This window comes from Moschus berezovskii, chromosome 4 (genome assembly GCF_049115385.1).
Source record: "Moschus berezovskii isolate FMDL1 chromosome 4, NW_MosBer_1.0, whole genome shotgun sequence".
NCBI classification, from domain to species: Eukaryota; Metazoa; Chordata; class Mammalia; order Artiodactyla; family Moschidae; genus Moschus; species Moschus berezovskii.
In genome coordinates, this window is record NC_142463.1 from 30,707,748 (window position 1) to 30,728,890 (window position 21,143).

At 39.5% G+C, this 21,143-nt stretch overlaps 1 pseudogene; it reads left to right on the forward strand.

Moving 5' to 3' along the window:
• The window catches only part of LOC148778025 (uncharacterized), a 318,848-nt pseudogene that overhangs the window by 241,893 nt on the left and 55,812 nt on the right, over positions 1-21,143 (forward strand).

The window sequence follows — 21,143 nt, forward strand, 5'->3', positions numbered from 1 at the left end:
GTTTATAATGGTCAAGACATGGAAATAACAACAACCCAAGTGCCCATCAACAGGTGATTGGTTGAAGCATGCACGCGCGCACACACACACACACACACACACACACACACAGTGGAGTATTACTGAGCCATAAAAAATGAAATACTGATTTTTACAGTATTTATCTACCCATTTACATCAACATGGATAGAGACAGAGATCATGATACTAAGTGAAGCAGTTCAGACAGGGAGAAACAAATATAACATGATATCACATATATGTAGAAGAGAAGTAAAAAAATTGAATCTATATACAAAAGAGAAACAGATTCACACACATAGAAAATAAACTTATGGCTACCACAGTGGAAAGGGAAATGGAGAAATAAGTTAGGAGTATGGGATTAACAGATACAAACTACTATACCTAAAATAGATAAGCAACAAAGATTTAATGTATAGAACAGGAAATTATATTTGATACTTTGTTATAACCAATAATAAAAATAATATGAATATAATTCATAGTTATAATATATATACATTATATATTATCATAATATAATAAATATACATATTTAATTGAATCACTTTGCTGTACACCTGCAACTAACTCAATATTGTAAATAAACTACACAGTATTTTGATTTTGCCAAGATACATTTTAAAGTTGTAGCCAATAAAACAAGAATCTGCCTGCCATTGAAGGAGACACAAGAGATGTGGGTTTGATCACTGGGTCAGGAAGATCCCCTGGAATAGGAGATGGCAACCCACTCCAGTATTCTTGCCTGGAAAATTCCATGGACAGAGGAGTAGGAGAGGAGCCTGGTGATGGGATCGCAAAGAGTCAGACATGACTGAGTGACTGAGCACACACAGATGCACGGTCACTGGAACAGTGTGGAATGTGCCCAGAAATAGACAAGTATGGTAATGGAACTAATTAGATCAGAAGCAGATTTTTATTTGATGAGAATTACATATGGGTGACAGAGGATGAGATGTTTGGATGGAATCACCAACTCAATGGATACAAGTTTGAGCAAACTCCAGGATATAGAAAAGGACAGGAAAGCCTAGCATGCTGCAGTCCATAGGATTGCAGAGTCAGACATAGCAACTGAACAGCAACATATGTAACATAGATGGTGTTTCATGTCAGTGGAGGAAGAATGTTAGTAATACAGATATTTATATTTATAGTATACAGTATACTACATTTGCTATGCCATTCTTTGTGTATATATTTGCATATATATTCTTTGTGTATATTTGAACTTGAAGGAACAAAATATGAAGTCTGAATCTTCAAAGTTAGATCAAAGTTATCATTTCTTACCAATATTTAGCAACAGCATCACATATTGATGTCTGTTTCTCTCATTCTTTGTTTTCTCTCTCAGTTCAGTTCAGTCGCTCAGTCGTGTCCGACTCTCCGCGACCCCATGAATCACAGCACGCCAGGCCTCCCTGTCCATCACCAACTCCCGGAGTACACTCAAACTCATGTCCACAGAGTCGGTGATGCCATCCAGCCATCTCATTCTCCGTCGTCCCGTTCTCCTCCCACCCCCAATCTTTCCCAGCATCAGAGTCTTTTCCAGTGAGTCAACTCGTCGCATGAGGTGGCCAAAGTATTGGAGTTTCAGCTTTAGCATCAGTCCCTCCAATGAACATCCAGGATTGATCTCCTTTAGAATGGACTGGTTGGATCTCCTTGCAGTATAAGGGACTCTCAAGAGTCTTCTCCAACACCACAGTTCAAAAGCATCGACTCTTCGGCGATCAGCCTTCTTCACAGTCCAACTCTCACATCCATACATGACCACGGGAAAAACCATTGCCTTGACTAGACGGACCTTGGTTGGCAAAGTAATGTCTCTGCTTTTTAATATACTATCAAGGTTGGTCATAACTTTCCTTCCAAGGAGCAAGCGTCTTTTAATTTCATGGCTGCAATCAGCATCTGCAGTGATTTTGGAGCCCAAAAAAACAAAGTCTGACACTGTTTCCACTGTTTTTCCATCTATTTCCCATGAAGTGATGGGACCAGATGCCATGATCTTTGTTTTCTGAATGTTGAGCTTCAAGCCAACCTTTTCACTCTCCTCTTTCACTTTCATCAAGAGGCTTTTGAGTTCCTCTTCACTTTCTGCCATAAGGGTAGTGTCATCTGCATATCTGAGGTTATTGATATTTCTCCCAGCAATCTTGATTCCAGCTTGTGCTTCTTCCAGCCCAGCGTTCCTCATGATGTACTCTGCATATAAGTTAAATAAGCAAGGTGACAATATACAACCTTGACGTACTCCTTTTCCTATTTGGAACCAGTCTGTTGTTCCATGTCCAGTTCTAACTGTTGCTTCCTGACCTGCATACAGGTTTCTCAAGAGGCAGGTCAGGTGGTCTGGGATTCCCATCTCTTTCAGAATGTTCCACAGTTTATTGTGATCCACACAGTCAAAGGCTTTGGCATAGTCAATGAAGCAGAAATAGATGTTTTTCTGAAACTCTCTTGCTTTCTCCATGATCCAGCGGATGTTGGCAATTTGATCTCTGGTGCCTCTGCCTTTTCTAAAACCTGCTTGAACTTCTGGGAGTTCACGGTTTACATATTGCTGAAGCCTGGCTTGGAGAATTTTGAGCATGACTTTGCTAGCGTGTGAGATGAGGGCAATTGTGCGGTAGTTTGAGCATTCTTTGGCATTGCCTTTCTTTGGGATTGGAATGAAGACTGACCTCTTCCAGTCCTGTGGCCACTGCTGAGTTTTCCAAATCTGCTGGCATATTGAGTGCAGCACTTTCACAGCATCATCTTTCAAGACTTGTAATAGCTCAACTGGAATTCCATCACCTCCACTAGCTTTGTTAGTAGTGATGCTTTCTAAGGCCCACCTGACTTCACATTCCAAGATGTCTGGCTCTAGGTCAGTGATCACGTTATCGTGACTATCTTGGTCGGGAAGATCTTTTTTGTACAGTTCTTCTGTGTATTCTTGCCACCTCTTCTTAATATCTTCTGCTTCTGTTAGGTCCATACCATTTTTGTCCTTTATCGAGCCCATCTTTGCATGAAATGTTCCCTTGGAATCTCTAATTTTCTTGAAGAGGTCTCTTGTTTTTCCTATTCTGTTGTTTTCCTCTATTTCTTTGCATTGATCACTGAGGAAGGCTTTCTTATCTCTCCTTGCTATTCTTTGGAACTCTGCATTCAGATGCTTATATCTTTCCTTTTCTCCTTTGCTTTTCGCTTCTCTTCTTTTCACAGCTATTTGTAAGGCCTCCTCAGACAGCCATTTTGCTCTTTTGCATTTCTTTTCCATGGGGATGGTCTTGGTCCCTGTCTCCTGTACAATGTCACGAACCTCCGTCCAGAGTTCATCAGGCACTCTATCTATCAGATCTAGTCCCTTAAATCTATTTCTCACTTCCACTGTATAATCATAAGGGATTTGATTGAGGTCATATCTGAATGGTCTAGTGGTTTTCCCTACTTTCTTCAATTTAAGTCTGAACTTCTCAATAAGGAGTTCATGATCTGAGCCACAGTCAGCTCCTGGTCTTGTTTTTGCTAACTGTATACAGCTTCTCCATCTTTGGCTGGAAAGAATATAATCAATCTGATTTCGGTGTTGACCATCTGGTGATGTCCATGTGTAGAGTCTTCTCTTGTGTTGCTGGAAGAGGGTGTTTGCTATGACCAGTGAATTCTCTTGACAAAACTCTATTAGCCTTTGCCCTGCTTCATTCCGTGCTCCAAGGCCAAATTTGCCAGTTACTCCAGGTGTTTCTTGACTTCCTGCTTTTGCATTCCAGTCCCCGATAATGAAAAGGACATCTTTTTTGGGTGTTAGTTCTAAAAGGTCTTGTAGGTCTTCATAGAACCGATTAACTTCAGCTTCTTCAGCATTACTGGTTGGGGCATAGGCCTGGATTACTGTAATATTGAAACTGATTGGTAAACCAGAAATGGTGGAGAAAAGAATTGACTGTGAATATTAACTAATCTTATCTGTAAAATGAAGATAATAGTATTACTACTTCAATGAGTGCTGTGAGATTTAAATCAGTTGTTGGTGGTGGTTTAGTCACTGAGTCATGTCCGACTCTTGCAACCCCATGGACTGAGGCCTGCCATGTTCCTCTGTCCATGGGATTTACCAGGCAAGTATAACAGAGTGGGTTGCCATTTCCTACTCCAGGAGATCTTCCTGACCCAAGGATTGAACCTGTGTTGTCTGCATTGGCAGGAGGGTTCTTAACCAATGACCCATCAGGAGAGATACCAACCACAAAATTTACATTCATATCTATAATCTCCACTGTAAAAAAAAAAACAAAAAAACTAATCATTAAGTTCAAAATTAAGCTACTTAAAACATATAAGGTGATAAATGAATAATATGTTATATGAATTATATGTCATATTATTATATTCTATGCACATAAGTACTATTAATAAATACACTCAATTCATTCTACAAGATAAAGAATTGAGGGAGTTATTTTCACATTTCAGAATTCCTGAGTCTTCTCAGAGAAAAACAAGTACCAAAAAACAAACAAAATAAACCTACTCTATAGTAGGACAAATAATGCAGATCTTGGTATTATTAATAATACTTACAGTTTTAAAGCTGAAGACTATGAGGACAGCTATATTTATACTCCAGTGGAATTATAAACATGATTTTAAAGCTTGAATTAATGCATGCTAAATGCTAAGAGCAGTCCTACCTCAATAAATGTTTCCTATTAGAATTATCATACCACACTCAGACTATTTTATTGTTAGTGCAGAAAATCCTGGTCAGATCTTACAGACCACAGTCATTTTACAAATGATTTAGAATAAGATACAAATTTCAGTGTCACCCATATCCTCCCCTATCACTAGCTTTATGTACTTCAAGACAGGAAGCTGGTGTCACTTTACAGTAATTTATCTAGACAAAGTAACAAATTTATGACAGGCCTACTGTGCCTATTATGGTCAATGAGTTTCTTTCCTAGTTCTGTGCTCCAAGTCACATATCCACATGAAACTATAAATAATTGTTTTTCATCTGTAGATGGTGTTTAGAGCAAAAAATAAAATGTCTTTGTACATTTGTCATTTTATTGAGCTATGTATATTTCCCTCCACTCCTGGCTTATTGGATACTTTTGGAAATAATTCACATATCCCATTTATCACATTTCACACTACATCATTAGGAATCATGAAGTAGCTGACACCCTCTGACAATCAGTGGAAATAAATTAATTTGACACTTCCTTACTCACTGAAAGTCAGGATTATTGTGATATATCCACTAACTATCTTCTTGAAGCATGAGCGCAAAAGTGGGCTTGAGATCATTATTTGTGTTGACTTATATTTCACTGCACTATATTGTCTGTACTATACTGTGTTTTGTTTCCTTCAGTTCAGTTCAGTTTTTCCTTAGCAACATCAATAATTTCTGTTTCAAAAGCAACACATTCAATATTCCTTGGAGGGCCATCTTTTTGGATAGTACATTCTCAACAAGTGAATTGATCAGAAATTGATGACAGAGTATATCCAGTTATGTATATTTTTAAGGTCTGATATGTCTCTTAAAAAGATCAAAAGACACATAAAACATCGACATTGTGTGTTACAGAAATCTAAAGAAAGAGAAAAAATAGAAATATGTTTAAAGTACACATTAAGTACACCAAATTCAGACTTAAATTGAAGAAAGTAGGGAAAAAAACTAGACCATTCAGATATGACCTAAATCAAATCCCTTATGATTATACAGTGGAAGTGAGAAATAGATTTAAGGGACTAGATCTGATAGATAGAGTACCTGATGAACTCTGGACAGAGGTTCGTGACATTGTACAGGAGACAGGGACCAAGACCATCCCCATGGAAAAGAAATGCAAAAAAACAAAATGGCTGTCTGAGGAGGCCTTACAAATAGCTGTGAAAAGAAGAGAAGCGAAAAGCAAAGGAGAAAAGGAAAGATATAAGCATCTGAATGCAGAGTTCCAAAGAATAGCAAGGAGAGATAAGAAAGCCTTCCTCAGTGATCAATGCAAAGAAATAGAGGAAAACAACAGAATAGGAAAAACAAGAGATCTCTTCAAGAAAATTAGAGATTCCAAGGGACCATTTCATGCAAAGATGGGCTCGATAAAGGACAGAAATGGTATGGACCTAACAGAAGCAGAAGATATTAAGAAGAGGTGGCAAGAATACACCGAAGAGCTATACAAAAAAGATCTTCCCGACCAAGATAGTCACGATAACGTGATCACTGACCTAGAGCCAGACATCTTGGAATGTGAGGTCAAGTGGGCCTTAGAAAGCATCACTACGAACAAAGCTAGTGGAGTTGATGGAATTCCAATTGAGCTATTTCAAATCTTGAAAGATGATGCTGTGAAAGTGCTGCACTCAATATTCCAGCAAATTTGGAAAACTCAGCAGTGGCCACAGGACTGGAAAAGGTCAGTCTTCATTCTAATCCCAGAGAAAGGCAATGCCAAAGAATGCTCAAACTACCGCACAATTGCACTCATCTCACACACTAAAAGTCATGCTCAAAATTCTCCAAGCCAGGCTTCAGCAATATGTGAACCGTGAACTTCCAGATGTTCAAGCAGGTTTTAGAAAAGACAGAGGCACCAGAGATCAAATTGCCAACATCTGCTGGATCATGGAGAAAGCAAGAGAGTTCCAGAAAAACATCTATTTCTGCTTCATTGACTATGCCAAAGTCTTTGACTGTGTGGATCACAATAAACTGTGGGAAATTCTGAAAGAGATGGGAATACCAGACCACCTGACCTGCCTGTTGAGAAACCTGTATGCAGGTCAGGAAGCAACAGTCAGAACTGGACATGGAACAACAGACTTGTTCCAAATAGGAAAAGGAGTACGTCAAGGCTGTATATTGTCACCCTGCTTATCTAACTTATATGCAGAGTACATCGTGAGGAACGCTGGGCTGGAAGAAGCACAGGCTGGAATCAAGATTGCTGGGAGAAATATCAATAACCTCAGATATGCACATGACACCACCCTTATGGCAGAAAGTGGAGAGGAACTCAAAAGCCTCTTGATGAAAGTGAAAGAGGAGAGTGAAAAGTTTGGCTTGAAGCTCAACATTCAGAAAACAAAGATCATGGCATTTGGTCCCATCACTTCATGGGAAATAGGTGGAAACAGTGGTAACAGTGTCAGACTTTATATTTTTGGGCTCCAAAATCACTGCGGATGCTGATTGCAGCCATGAAATTAAAAGATGCTTACTCCTTGGAAGGAAAGTTATGACCAACCTAGATAGTATGTTAAAAAGCAGAGACATTACTTTGCCAACCGAGGTCCTCTAGTCAAGGCTATGGTTTTTCCCGTGGTCATGTATGGATGTGAGAGTTGGACTGTGTTGAACTGTGGTGCTGGAGAAGACTCTCGAGAGTCCCTTGGACTCCAAGGAGATCCATCCAGTCCATTCTAAAGGAGATCAATCCTGGGTGTTCATTGGAGGGACTGATGCTAAAGCTGAAACTGCAATACTTTGGCCACCTCATGCGACGAGTTGACTCATTGGAAAAGACTCTGATGCTGGGAAAGGTTGGGGGCAGGAGGAGAAGGGGACAACAGAGAATGAGATGGCTGGATGGCATCGCCAACTCTATGGACATGAGTTTGAGTGAACTCCGGGAGTTGGTGATGGACAGGGAGGCCTGGCGTGCTGTGATTCATGGGGTCGCAGAGAGTCGGACACGACTGAACGACTGAACTGAACTGAAGTACAGAGAAGGAAGTGAGTTAGTTTTCAAAGGATATCAGGCAAAGCGTCACTGAGAATTCTTAGCTGATAAAGTGAAAGTTGCTCAGTCCTGTCAAACCCTTTGCAACCCCATAGACTATACAGTCTATGGAATTCTCTAGGCCAGAATATTGGAGTGGGTAGCCTTTCCCTTCTCTAGGGGATCTTCTCAACCCAGGGATCGAAACCAGGTCTCTTGCATTGCAGGTGGATTCTTTACCTGCTGAGCCACAAGGAAGCCCAAGAAAACTGGAGTGGGTAGCCTATCCCTTTTTCAGTGGATCTTCTCAACCCAAGAATCGAACCGGGGTCTCCTGCATTGCAGGCAGATTCTTTACCAACTGAGCTATCAGGGAAGATTAATGTCCCTTGAAAACTAACTCACCTCATTCTCTATACTTAATGTGTACTTCAAACATATTTCTATTTTTTATATCTCTCTAGATTTTTGTGACACACAAAGTCAGAAACTATGTTTTATCTGTCTTTTAATCTATTCAATAGATATATCAGACATTAAAATATATAACTGGATATACTCTGTGATCTCAGCTGATAATAGGGTTTTATATGGTGACTAAGTAAAAAAATAGAGGGGGAAACAGTGGAAACAGTGTCAGACTTAATTTTTTGGTGCTCCAAAATCACTGAAGATGCTGATTGCAGTCATGAAATTAAAAGACGCTTACTCCTTGGAAGCAAAGTTATGGCCAACCTAGAGAGCATATTAAAAAGCAGAGACATTACTTTGGCAACAAAGGTCCGTCTAGTCAAGGCTATGGTTTTTCCAGTGGTCATGTATGGATGTGAGAGTTGGACTGTGAAGAAAGCTGAGCGCTGAAGAATTGATGGCTTTTGAACTGTGGTGTTGGAGAAGATTATTGAAAGTCCCTTGGACTGCAAGGAGATCCAACCAGTCCATCCTAAAGGAGACCAGTCCTGGGTGTTCCTTGGAAGGACTGATGCTGAGGCTGAAACTCCAATACTTTGGCCATCTCATGTGAAGAGTTGACTCATTGGAAAAGACCCTGACACTGGGAGGGATTGGGGGTGGGAGGAGAAGGGGACGACAGAGAATGAGATGGCTGGATGGCATCACCAACTCGATGGACATGAGTTTGGGTGAACTCCGGGAGTTAGTGATGGATAGGGAGGCCTGGCATGCTGTGATTCATGGGCTTGCAAAGAGTCGGACATGACTGAGCAACTGAACTGGACTGTACTGAAGTAAAAATAATACAAAATGTTAAAAAATATTGAAATGAAATAATTTGTTTTTCAAAGTTAAAAGACTCTTCACATATTCACTAAAACTTTATTACTGACTATAAACACAGAGTCGGAAGTGACTGATTGACTAACAGAAACATAAGCACATATTACTGTTGTTCAGTCGCTCAGTCATGTCTGACTCTTTGCGACCCCATTGACTGTAGTACACCAGGTTTCCCCATCCTTTACTATCTCCTGGAGTTTGTTCAAACTCATGTCCATTGAGTCAATGATGCCATCAGGCCATCTCATCCTCTGTCACCCCTTTCTCCTCCTGCCCTCAATCTTTCCCAGCATCAATGTCTTTTCTAGAGTCGGCTCTTTGCATAATGTAGCCAAAGTATTGTACTTTCAGCTACAGTATCAGTCTTTCCAATGCATATTCAGGTTTAACTTCCTCTAGGATTGAATGGTTGGATCTCCTTGAAATCAAAGGGACTCTCAAGAGTCTCTTCTAACATCACAGTTCAAAAGCATCAATTCTTCGGCACTCACCTTTCTTCATGGTCCAGCTCTCACATCCATACATGACTACTGGAAAAACCATAGCTTTGACTAGATGGACCTTTGTGGACAAAGTGATGTCTTTGCTTTTTAATATGCTATTGTATATTTAAAATATAAATATTTCCCAAACTCTTTATGCTGGTTAACTTGCTACATAAAAAATTACTTCAAAACTCAGTGGCTTAAAACAATACTAATTTATTGTTGCTCATGAGTCTGCCAGAGGTTGACTGAGGGCTGATCTGGGCTGAGCTCAGGTAGGGTGTCTCTGTTCCATGTGTTTCTCAGCCTCTTCCTATGACCAGTGGGCTGCCTGAGCACATCCTCCTGGTGATGGAATATGTGTAAAAGAGCAATTGGAAATATTGAAGCTTCTTAAAACCTAAGTACAGCAGTATTTCCACCTTCTGTCATTGTCCCAAGCAAATTGCACAGCCAAATGGCAAGCAAATGGTGAGAGAAGTGCACTCCACCCATGATGAAGCAATAGCAAGGGTGTACATCCTGGGATGGGTGAAGAATAAAGGCTATTAATAGAATATTCTTTATATTTCCAGTAAGGATTTGCTGTAGCTTCTAACAAAAGGCATCGAGGAGGTCTGCTACTTAAAGACCTGACTAAATGAGAATCCTTAGAATAGAAACCCCAGGCCAAGCAATACTTATAATTGAACATGGGCATGAGTTCTGAGATTCCTGACAATCAAAAAGAAAAAGAAAGAGGAAAAAAGAAAATTTGTCTTTGCAAAAGGAAAAAGATATCTGAGAAAGGAAGAACACCAATTTCAAATAAAAACTAAGTATGTACACATATATTGAACTCACCCACACATTTACTCTACATGCATGCATTTCCAAACTTCGTGTGGTTAGAAAATGCGTTTTCTAACCAAATATTGCATTCCCAAACACTGCGTGGTTAGAAAATGTATAATAAGATACATTCTTAATCTAAATAACCTCTTATGAGTCAATCATCCATTCTTCATAGCTCTCTTTGTCCCCCCAGCTCTTGTAAATATTGCATAACCTTTGTGTACAGGGTCCGTTTTAACTATAAGGAACGGATTACCCCTTTTACCACTAAAGAATCCCGTATTTTTTCAACCAGGAGAGAGCAGACAAAGATAACAGGCAGACTTTTTTCCAATGTCTGACTGGATGACAAAGAAGTCTGGTACTTTAGCCAAGCTGTCTGCCAACATTTCACTTTCTTCACTTGCTGTTAGTTGCCTGGTCGCAAGGAAAAAGCACAACAAAACAATCTTCAGCAAAATCTGGACCTTTTAGTCCCTACTTAATAAATACTTGAGTCAATATGTTGCTTCACATCCTGTGTGGGTTGGTCTGAAAACTGGTTTGGCTATCTTATACAGAAACAAACAAATATGTGCCTTTGGGCTGATATCTGAAACAATGATGGTGCTCTCTGTGTGTATACTGTTTTAAACTTTTTCAAACAAGTGGCAACATGCTGAGTTTGAAAGGTTTGTGTCTGTGACAACCTCTGATTATTTTGCAGTTATTTACCCTATGTAACCTGAAACATCAGTTAATGGTTTCGTCTTAATTCCTTCATTTGTAACAGTGACAACAACAATATCTCAAAGCACAGTTATGAGACTCAACACTGAGACGTGTGTGCATCCGCTAGGATGAAAGTGGTAGCCTGTATTAGGAATTCAGCAACTCTGATGCCTGTCCCATATGAAGTCAGGAAAACTATGCCTTATTCAATCACTAAGCGCGTGACATGATGTATCAAATAGATTAAGTTAAACAGGAAAATAAAAAACTGAGCTATGAAGTGTGTGCTAGTGTGTGTTAGTTGCTTAGTCGTGTCCGACTTTTTGCAACCCCATGGACTGCAGCCCACCAGGCTCCTCCATCCATGGAATTTTCCAGGCAAGAATACTGGAGTGGGTTGCCATTTCCTTCTCCGGAGCTATGAAGTAACCAAGTGCGTTTCCAGTAGTCACACAGAGGGAACTCAAGACTAGAAACTACACTATCTGGTTCTCAACCCATTGTTTTATTGTTATACTTTCCACTCACTCACTCCTTCACCTGCTGTTCACTTGCACCCACTCTATACTAAATACTCTGCCAGCACCGCACGTTTAAATAAGTAAAAGAGACTTACCCTCAATTAACTCACAGTCGTAAGGCTACAGAGAGAGAAAAACAATTATGTTATCTTGTAGTAAAGGCTGTAACAGAGGATTTGGTAAGAGATCAAGGAGAAAAGAACTAAAGTGATTTTGAGACCTATGTCCATGGTTCTGTTCTGAGAACTTCTTATGAACATCTAGTTCTGTTGGGCCCCGGGTCTTAGCAAATGGCACATCTTTCTAAAAGGCTAAATTAACCATTGTTTGAAAGGGCATTTTGTATGTTAAATTCATAGCAGTAAGTTTAAGCCAAAATCTGTTTTTAAAAGTTGCTTACAATGGATGGAACTTTAAAAATTTGATAATTGCCATTAACTGAAATCTTTGATAAGAAAAAAAAAATGTTAGGTCAAATCTGCAGACACTCTGTCCCTCTTACTTGAACTGTTGTTTTCCATCTACCTTTCCCAGCTCTGCCAGTACTTCAGCTGATCTCTACTCACTCATTCCTGATGTCTAAATTTAGGTGTAACCTCTTCTAGTCCTTGTGGGCTTTTAATTGTCTATTTGGCTATCTTCAAAGATGTCTGCTCTGAAATAATTGCAATCAATTACCACATACAGTTGTTTAGACTTTGTACTACACATTGTAATTTATATGAATATCACCCCCCAAAAGTGTGAAACATACAACCTACACAGCTGCACCAAGTGTCCCTGAATTGAATCAGAGAAATTTCTTTATCTTTTAAGTGTTTCCCATTTTATTACACTATTTTTAAAAAGTAATTATTGAAGTACATGTGTCTCTTTCAATTCTGGTTTCCTCGGTGTGTATGCCCAGGAGTACGATTGCTGGATCATATGGCAGTTCTATTTCCAGTTTTTTGAGGAATCTCCACACTGTTCTCCATAGTGGCTGTACTAGTTTGCATTCCCACCAACAGTGTAAGAGGGTTCCCTTTTCTCCACACCCTCTCCAGCATTTATTGCATGTAGACTTTTGGATAGCAGCCATTCTGACTGGTGTGAAATGGTATCTATTGTGGTTTTGATTTGCATTTCTCTGATTATGAGGGATGTTGAGCATTTTTTCATGTGTTTGTTAGCCATCTTTATGTCTTCTTTGGAGAAATGTCTGTTTAGTTCTTTGGCCCATTTTTTGATTGGGTCACTTAGTTTTCTGGAATTGAGCTGTAGGAGCTGCTTGTATATTTTGGAGATTAATCCTTTATCAGTTGCTTCATTTGCTATTATTTTCTCCCATTCTGCAGGTTGTCTTTTCACCTTGCTTATAGTTTCCTTTGCTGTGCAGAAGCTTTTGATTTTAATTAGGTCCCATTCATTTATTTTTGCTTTTATTTCCAATATTCTGGGAGGTGGGTCTTGGAGGATCCAAGTACACATGTACTCCAATGTTCATTGCAGCACTGTTTATAATAGCCAGGACATGGAAGCAACCTAGGTGTCCATCTGCAGATGAATGGATAAGAAAGCTTTGGTACATATACACAATGGAGTATTTTTCAGCCATCAAAAAGAATGCATTTGAATCAGTTTTAATGAGGTGGATGAAATTGGAGCCAATTATACAGAGTGAAGTAAGCCAGAAAGAAAAACATCAATTCAGTATACTAACGCATATATATGGAATTTAGAAAGATGGTAACCTGAACCCTGTATACGAGACTGCAAAAGAGACATAGGCATATAGAACAGTCTTTGGGACTCTGTGGGAGAGGGTGAAGGTGGGATGATTGGGGAGAACGGCATTGTAGCATGTATAGTATCATAAGTGACCAGTCCAGGTTCCACGCATGATACAGGATGCTTGGGGCTGGTGCACGGGGATGACATGGAGGGAGGATATGGGGAAGAGGGAGGTGGGAGGGGGGTTCAAGAAAGAGAACACATGTACACCTGGGGCGGATTCATGTCAATGTCTGGCAAAACCAACCAATATATTAATGTAAGGTAATTTGCCTCCAATAAAATAAATTTAAAAAAAAAGTAATTATTGAGATTTTAACAAAATATAGTTAATTTACAATATTGTGTTTGTTTCAACTGTACCACAAAATGATTCAGTTATACATATATACATATGTTCTTTCCCAGACTATCTTCCATTATTGTTTATTACAAGATATTAAGTACAGTTCCCTGTGCCTCATGGTAGATCCTTAATAGTTATCTCCACTGGCACCATCCCCTTTGATAACCATAGTTTTGTTTTCTATATTTGTGAGTTTATTTTTGTTTTGTAAATAAGTTCATTTATATCAATTTTAGGTTCCACATATAAATTATATCATGGGATATTTGTCTTTTTCTGACTTGCTTCACTTAATATCACAATCTCTAGGTTCATCCACATCGCTGCAAATAGCATTGTTTTGTTCTTTTTGTGGCTGAGTAATATTCCACTATGTATAAATAACACATATTCTTTATCCATTCATCTGTTGATGAACATTTAGTTTGCTTCCATGTCTTGGCTATTGAAAACAGTACTATGAACCACTGGGAATCTTTTCAAATTAGAGTTTTCTTTAAATATATGCCCAAGAGTGGGATTGCACAGTCATAGGCAACTCTATTTTTATTTTTTAAAATACTTAAAATCTACATAAATAAATAAATTCACACAACATAAACAAGGTACGTTTCTCTCATTCTCTACTTTTCTGAGCTCCTCACCGGAGGTAATTACTATTAACTAATTCTTAATTTTCTTTCTCCTCTGTACAGTCTTAAGTTTAAGTAATAATTAACCCTTGAAATAGCCCCACTTTCATGTCATTTGCAAATTCTGTTGCCTCTACCTGGAACATTCTTTCTTTCCCTGCCTTTCTGGTAAATTCCATTTTATCCATTTTAGCATTCAATTTCAGTAAAGGCAACCTTAGCCACACAAGTTAATTATTTAATCCCTATCAGATCAGTCTTCTGACTCCAAACACACCTATCTGCCTTTCACATTTCTTATATCTCAAACACTTAAAACTTAACATTCACAAGCAAATCTGCGATCTTTCCCTGCAAGTTTTATCTTTCTTTGGTACTCCCTAGCTCCGTGAATTCACTACCATTTATCCAATTAAACAAGTCAGAAACCTAGAAGTCATCTCAGACACTTTCTTCTTCCTTACCCTCCCATCCTGCCCATCTTCCAAGTTTGATTAATATTACATTTTCCCTTTCTCCTCAACCAACTTATTTTTCTTTCTACTTAAACCACCGCCACCAATCCAGCTACCATTATTTCTTATTTGAAATATTGTTATAAATTTTTACTCATACACTTATATCCAATATCTTACTCTAATCCATTCTTCACACTAGAGTCTGAAAGATCTTCTGGAAATGAAAATTCAATATGTCATCTTCCTTCTTAAAAAACCTTTGCATATCCTCTCATTGTTTGTAGCGTAGCTTAGAACACCCTGTGTGATCTGGCCCTTCCCAACTTCATAAACATATTTTCCCAACACTTACTGTTCAGTTCACTTAAGTCGCTCAGTTGTGCCCAAATCTTTGGGACCCCATGGGCTGCAGCACACCAGGTTCCCCTGTTCATCACCAACTCCCAAAGCTTGCTCAAATTCATGTCCATAGCGTCGGTGATTCCATCCAACCATCTCATCCTCTGTCGTCCCATTCTCCCCCTGCCTTCAATCTTTCCCAGTAGCAGGGTCTTTTCCAGTGAGTCAGCTCTTCACATCAAGTAGCCAAAGTATTGGAGTTTCAGCTTCGGCATTAGACCTTCCAATGAGTATTCAGGACTGATTTTCTTCAGGATCGACTGATTGATCTCCTTGCAGTCCAAGGGACTCACAAGAGTCTTCTTCAACACCACAGTTCAAAAGCATCAATTCTTCGGTGCTCAGCTTTCTTTATAGTCCAACTCTCACATCCTACATAACTACCAGAAAAACCATAACTTTGACTAGACAGACCTTTGTTGGCAAAGTAATGTCTCTGTTTTTTAATATGCTGCCTAGGTTGGTCTTAACTTTTCTTCCAAGGAGCAAGTGTCTTTTAGTTTCATGGCTGTAGTCACCATCTGCAATGATTTTGGAGCACACCCTCCTCCCTCCCCCAAAATAAAATCTCTCCCTGTTTCCATTGTTTCCCCATTTACTTGCCATGAAGTGATGGGACCGGATGCCATGATCTTAGTTTTCTGAAGTTTTCTTTTTTTTAAGCCAACTTTTCACTCTCCTTTTTCACTTTCATAAAGAGGCTCTTCCGTTCTTCTTTGCTTTCTGCCATAAGCGTGGTGTCATCTGCATATCTGAGGTTATTGATATTTCTCCCGGTAATCTTGATTCCAGCTGGTGATTCATCTAACCTGGCATTTTGCATAATGTGCTATGCATATCACGGAGAAGGCAATGGCAAGCCACTCCAGTACTCTTGCCTAGAAAACCCAATGGATGGAGGAGCCTGGTAGGCTGCAGTCCGTGGGGTCGCTATGGGTTGGACATGACTGAGTGACTTCACTTTCCACTTTCACACATTGGAGAAGGAAATGGCAACCCACTCCAGAGTTCTTGCCTCGAGAATCCCAGGGATGGGGCAGCCTGGTGGGCTTCTGTCTATGGGGTCACACAGAGTCGGACATGACTGAAGTGGCTTAGCAGCAGCAGCAGCTATGCATATCAGTTAAATAAACAGGGTGGCAATATATAGCCTTGACATACTCCTTTCCTGATTTGGAGCCAGTCTGTTGTTCCATGCCCAGTTCTAACTGTTCCTTCTTGAACTCCATACAGATTTCTCATGAGGCAGGTAAGGTGGTCTGGTATTCCCATATCTTTCAGAATTTTCCAGTTTGTTGTGATCCACACAGTTAAAGGCTTTGGTGTAGTCAGTAAAGCAGAAGTAGATGTTTTTCTGCAACTCTCTTACTTTCTCGATGATCCAATGGATGTTGACAATTTGATCTCTGGTTCCTTTGGCTTTTCTAAATTCAGCTTGAACATCTGGAAGTTCATGGTTCATGTACTGTTGAAGCCTGGCTTGGAGATTTTTGAGCATTACTTTGCTAGAGTGTGAGATGAGTGCAATAGTGCGGTAGTTTGAACATTCTTTGGCATTGCCTTTCTTTGGGATTGGAATGAAAACTGACCAAAAAAAGAAAAAGAATGAGGATGTCCACACTTACTGTTTCCACCTTCTCATTTTAGCTGCCCTGTTCCTCTTTCAGATTACTGATTATTAAAATCATATACCACAGTATTAGTCTTGGTTACATATTTCAATGAAGAGTGATAAGCAAGACTTTCTCTCTTTCATCCAGGCATTCTCACTTAGCCTCCTCAAAATTTCATTCCATTCCAGTTGCTCAATGCATCAGTGTTGGTACTTTGAGATGGCCCAGTCTAAAAAACTTCATGGAACGTGCATCTGATGACACAATTGGCTAAAGCATAATTAAACAGAGAAGTGAATGTTATGCGGCAGGCCTGTGAAAATAACATTCTCCCTAAGGAGAAAGGCCTTTTTTAAACCTAGTGGAACAATATCTGTTTTGGTCTGGTCTTCAACTCATTAATACATCATTCAGATTGTTCAGATCTCTTTCTAAGTCTCTCCCATTGTGGACCCAAGACAACCTCATTTTGAGGCACTGATTATTTGCAGTAGGGCTCTTCATACTATTTTACACAAAACTCTAAACTTTTGCTCATGCTGTTCCTTAGTGTTTACTTCAAACACTGAAGTTTCTTTAAAGAATTGATAAGGAAACTTCACTTGTGTAAGGTCGGACCTCTGTGGCCATTTTGGCCTCTTCCCTTCCCTCCTTCTCTTCTTCCCACTGGCAGAAAAAGGATGACTATTGTGCTCTATACTCTCATTCCCTCCCCCATTGCTAGAGTGTCCTTGAGGTATTGGTTCCTGGTAGAGATCAACCCTCTCCTAACCTCCCCCTCCTAACCTCCTGTCCAGAAACAGCATTCTGCCCAGAAATAGCAAGAACTATTCTGCTGCATCAGCACAACCTTGAGCAGATTGGGCAACCAACCCAGTCTTGCCCCCGGCTAATGGCTAACTGACCTATGAGAGACCACCACTCCAAATCTTGCCTAAAGTTATATAAGTTGCCTCTTGCCTTTGTTCGGGGGGGACTTCCTGACCTCACTCTATTAGGTCTTGGGGTTCCGCCTGGGGGTGCGCAGCCATTAAAGCCTGTTACATTATCTATTTGGCATCTGGGTTCTCTTTTTCCACATCATTGGGCCATCTCTACCTTACAACTTGCTTCCAAGAAACTGACAGATGATAGGTAGAACGTTACTAATTATGAGTCTTGATTCTGAATATAGGATCCAGCAGCTTTTTTTTTGTAGTCTGTGTACTCAGCCCAAGTGTCTCATTATTTTCCTCTTAGGGTTTAGTATGTGGTTGCTTCTCTCCCTGTCTTTAAAATTTTTTTTCTGGTATGGCAGGAAAATGTATTTTAAGATTTCTTGAGTTAAGAAGGTAAATTCCTGGCTGAAGTCCAAGATTAAAACAGACTCCCTCACTGGGGAGATACCTGGACAACATTATATTTCCCATGTAGCATCGTTAAACCTCCTCCTTGCTGCCCTATTTCCCAATTTTATTGTTTAACCAGTTCGTGCTGACAGACTTGTGGGTTGCAGGTCTGTCTGACTGCCAAGTGCACATTATTCCATCATGGTACATTCCATTATATTCTCTAGGAGGAAGTGTTTTAAGTGATGCCAAGTGAGAAATTATTGCTTACATTTCTACCTGAATCTTCCATTATTTTAAGGATAAATTTTTTCCTCTAGTTAGCAATCACCATCCCACAGTTTCTGCCTTTCCAAATCTTATTAAATTTTCAAGATCTAATTTCTTTATTCTGGCTAATAGGCACTCCTTGCTTTTTTGAAGTTTCATCAGTTTTGGAGTTTATTTTTAAGTTATTTTGTTCAGAAGAGTAGTTAGTGTCACTTGATGACAGCTCTGTAATTATCTAGCTTCTTGGATGTTTCTTTGTTTCAGGGGTGTCAATAATTTCTTTTTATTTAGATTGTTAATAACCTGACAGATTAGTAATGATTTTCCCTGAGGGAAAAACTAGATCTTTCTTCTATTGGATTCTCAGGAAATAGCCAAAACCCTGGGCACAGAGTTGTCACTTTATGAATAGTTACTGCTTATTCTAACTACAAGTGAAAAATATCCATCATATCATAGCCCTACTGGGGTGCTGTAGTCTGTGAGGTAGCAAAGAGTCAGACATGACTTAGCAACTGAACAACAACAAAACATGCAAGGTGATAAAGCTAGAAGACAGCAGAGTGGTTTGTGATTAGCAGTTTAGTATATAAAATGTACAGAGTTGTTAAAAACATGGATTTTAGGGTCATACAGACCCAAGTGCAAATCCTGGCTAAGCCACTGGATAATTATATGACCTGGGTAAATTAATCACATCTCTAAACCTTTGTCTTCTCATCTGTAGAATGTAGGATAATAACATCTATCTTATGGAGTTGTAATGAAAACTAAGCAAGATAATGCATGAAAGTGTAAAGCATAATATCTAGTTCATACTAACATATGTCTTATGTTACTTAGCATCAGTAGTATCAACATTAGTACTTATCATGTATGGATGTGAGAGATGGATCATAAAAAAGGCTGAACACTGAAGAATTGATGCTTTGAACTGTGGTGCCAGAGAAGACTCTTGAGAGTCCCTTGGACTGCAAACAGATCAGAGTCAGCCCTAAAGGAAATCAACCTTGAATATTCATTGGGAGGACTTATACTGAAGCTGAAGCTCCAATACTTTGGCCATTTGATGCAAAGAGCCAACTCACTGGAAAAGACCCTGTTGTTGGGAATGATTGAGGGCAGGAGGAAAAGGAGGCAGCAGAGGATGAGATGGTTGGATGGCATCATCAACCCACTGGGCATGAATTTGAGCAAACTCCGGGAGATAGTAGAGGATAAAGCCTGGCATTCTGCAGTCCATGGGGTCACAAAGAGTCAGACATGATTTAGTGACTGAACAGCAACAAAATGTCAATTTTGAAAGAGCAATACCTTTGCATCTGCCTCTTATTCTGACAGCTATTGATTATGTGGCCTGTGTCAGGTAAGGTCCTTTGAGATGCAGATGAAAAGACAGGATATACAAGAGTCTTATTGAGGGAAATATTATAAAGGATAAAGGAGGGAATAGGAGAGTGTAGGTGATATAGGTTTCATAACTTTGAAAGGAGAATAGAAATGAAGGAGCATCAGAGAGAATCTCTGACTGCAGTTCTGAGTATAGCCAAGTCAATGCAGAGTCTCAGAGCAAAAGTTGGAGGACTTCCACTTGAGCCAGGAGCAGACTGGCTTTAGTGCCACTTCTGTGCTCAGTCATGACCTGGGAGCAGCCTGAGTGAAGTGTGGCATTGGCATGAATGTCAAGGTAGCTCTGAAGATGCTGAAACAGCATCATCTATACCACATGAAGCAGATTTTCTTAAAAGGAGATCTGAGCAATATACCGCCATACCAACCATGTGGTCTTAGACTCACTCTTCTACCTGATGAAATCTCACCTTGTCATCTGTGACATGAGAAACAAAATCTCTATGGAGATTGTGCAAGATTTCACTTAGATGATTTACATGGAGTATCTGGAACATAGTCTTGTGCAGAGAAAATGTCCATTCCTTTCCTTACCCCCTAGTTTCATCTTCTGTCTGTAAATTCTCATTCCTTAAAGACAGATTCCCAATCTTTTCTGAATAGCTCCAGTATGAAGTTTTCACCTAATAGCTAAACATCTTAAAATCTTCAGCTTTCGAGGCTTTCCTGGTAGTCCACTGGTTAAGAATCTGTCCTGAAATGCAAAGGGCACCAATTGAATCCTTGGTCCAGGAAAATCCCACATGCCATGGGATGGCTGAACCTGTGTGCCACCATAATAAGCCTGTGCCCTGGAGCCTGTGAGTCGCAGCTACTGAAACCTCCACACACTAGAGCCCATGCTCTGCAGCAAGAGAAGGCAACACACATTGAGAAGCCCTTACACCACAACTAGAGAGTAGCAACTTTTTGCTGAAACTAGAAAGCGCACACACAGCAGCAAAGACCCAGCACAGCTGTAAATAAATAAATATTTAAAATATTTTAAAAAATCTTCAGTTTTGCTTTAGTCATTCAACCTTTTGGTCAAGCATTCTAGAATAAGATTATTCATATAATGGCTCTGGCTATCCTATTCTTTTATCTAGATATAAACAGTCTCAAAAAAAAAAAAAAAGAAACAGAGAAATGAAAAACAATTCATATTTTGGCATTAGATTTCTTTTTCCTTGAGGGAATAAAGCCTGCTTGTTTTGAGATTAAATATTTTATGAGAATGCTATGTTTTGAATACTTTGTCCCATTCAAATCTTTGGGGCACATTCAAAAAATAAAACTATTTAGGTCAGAGAATA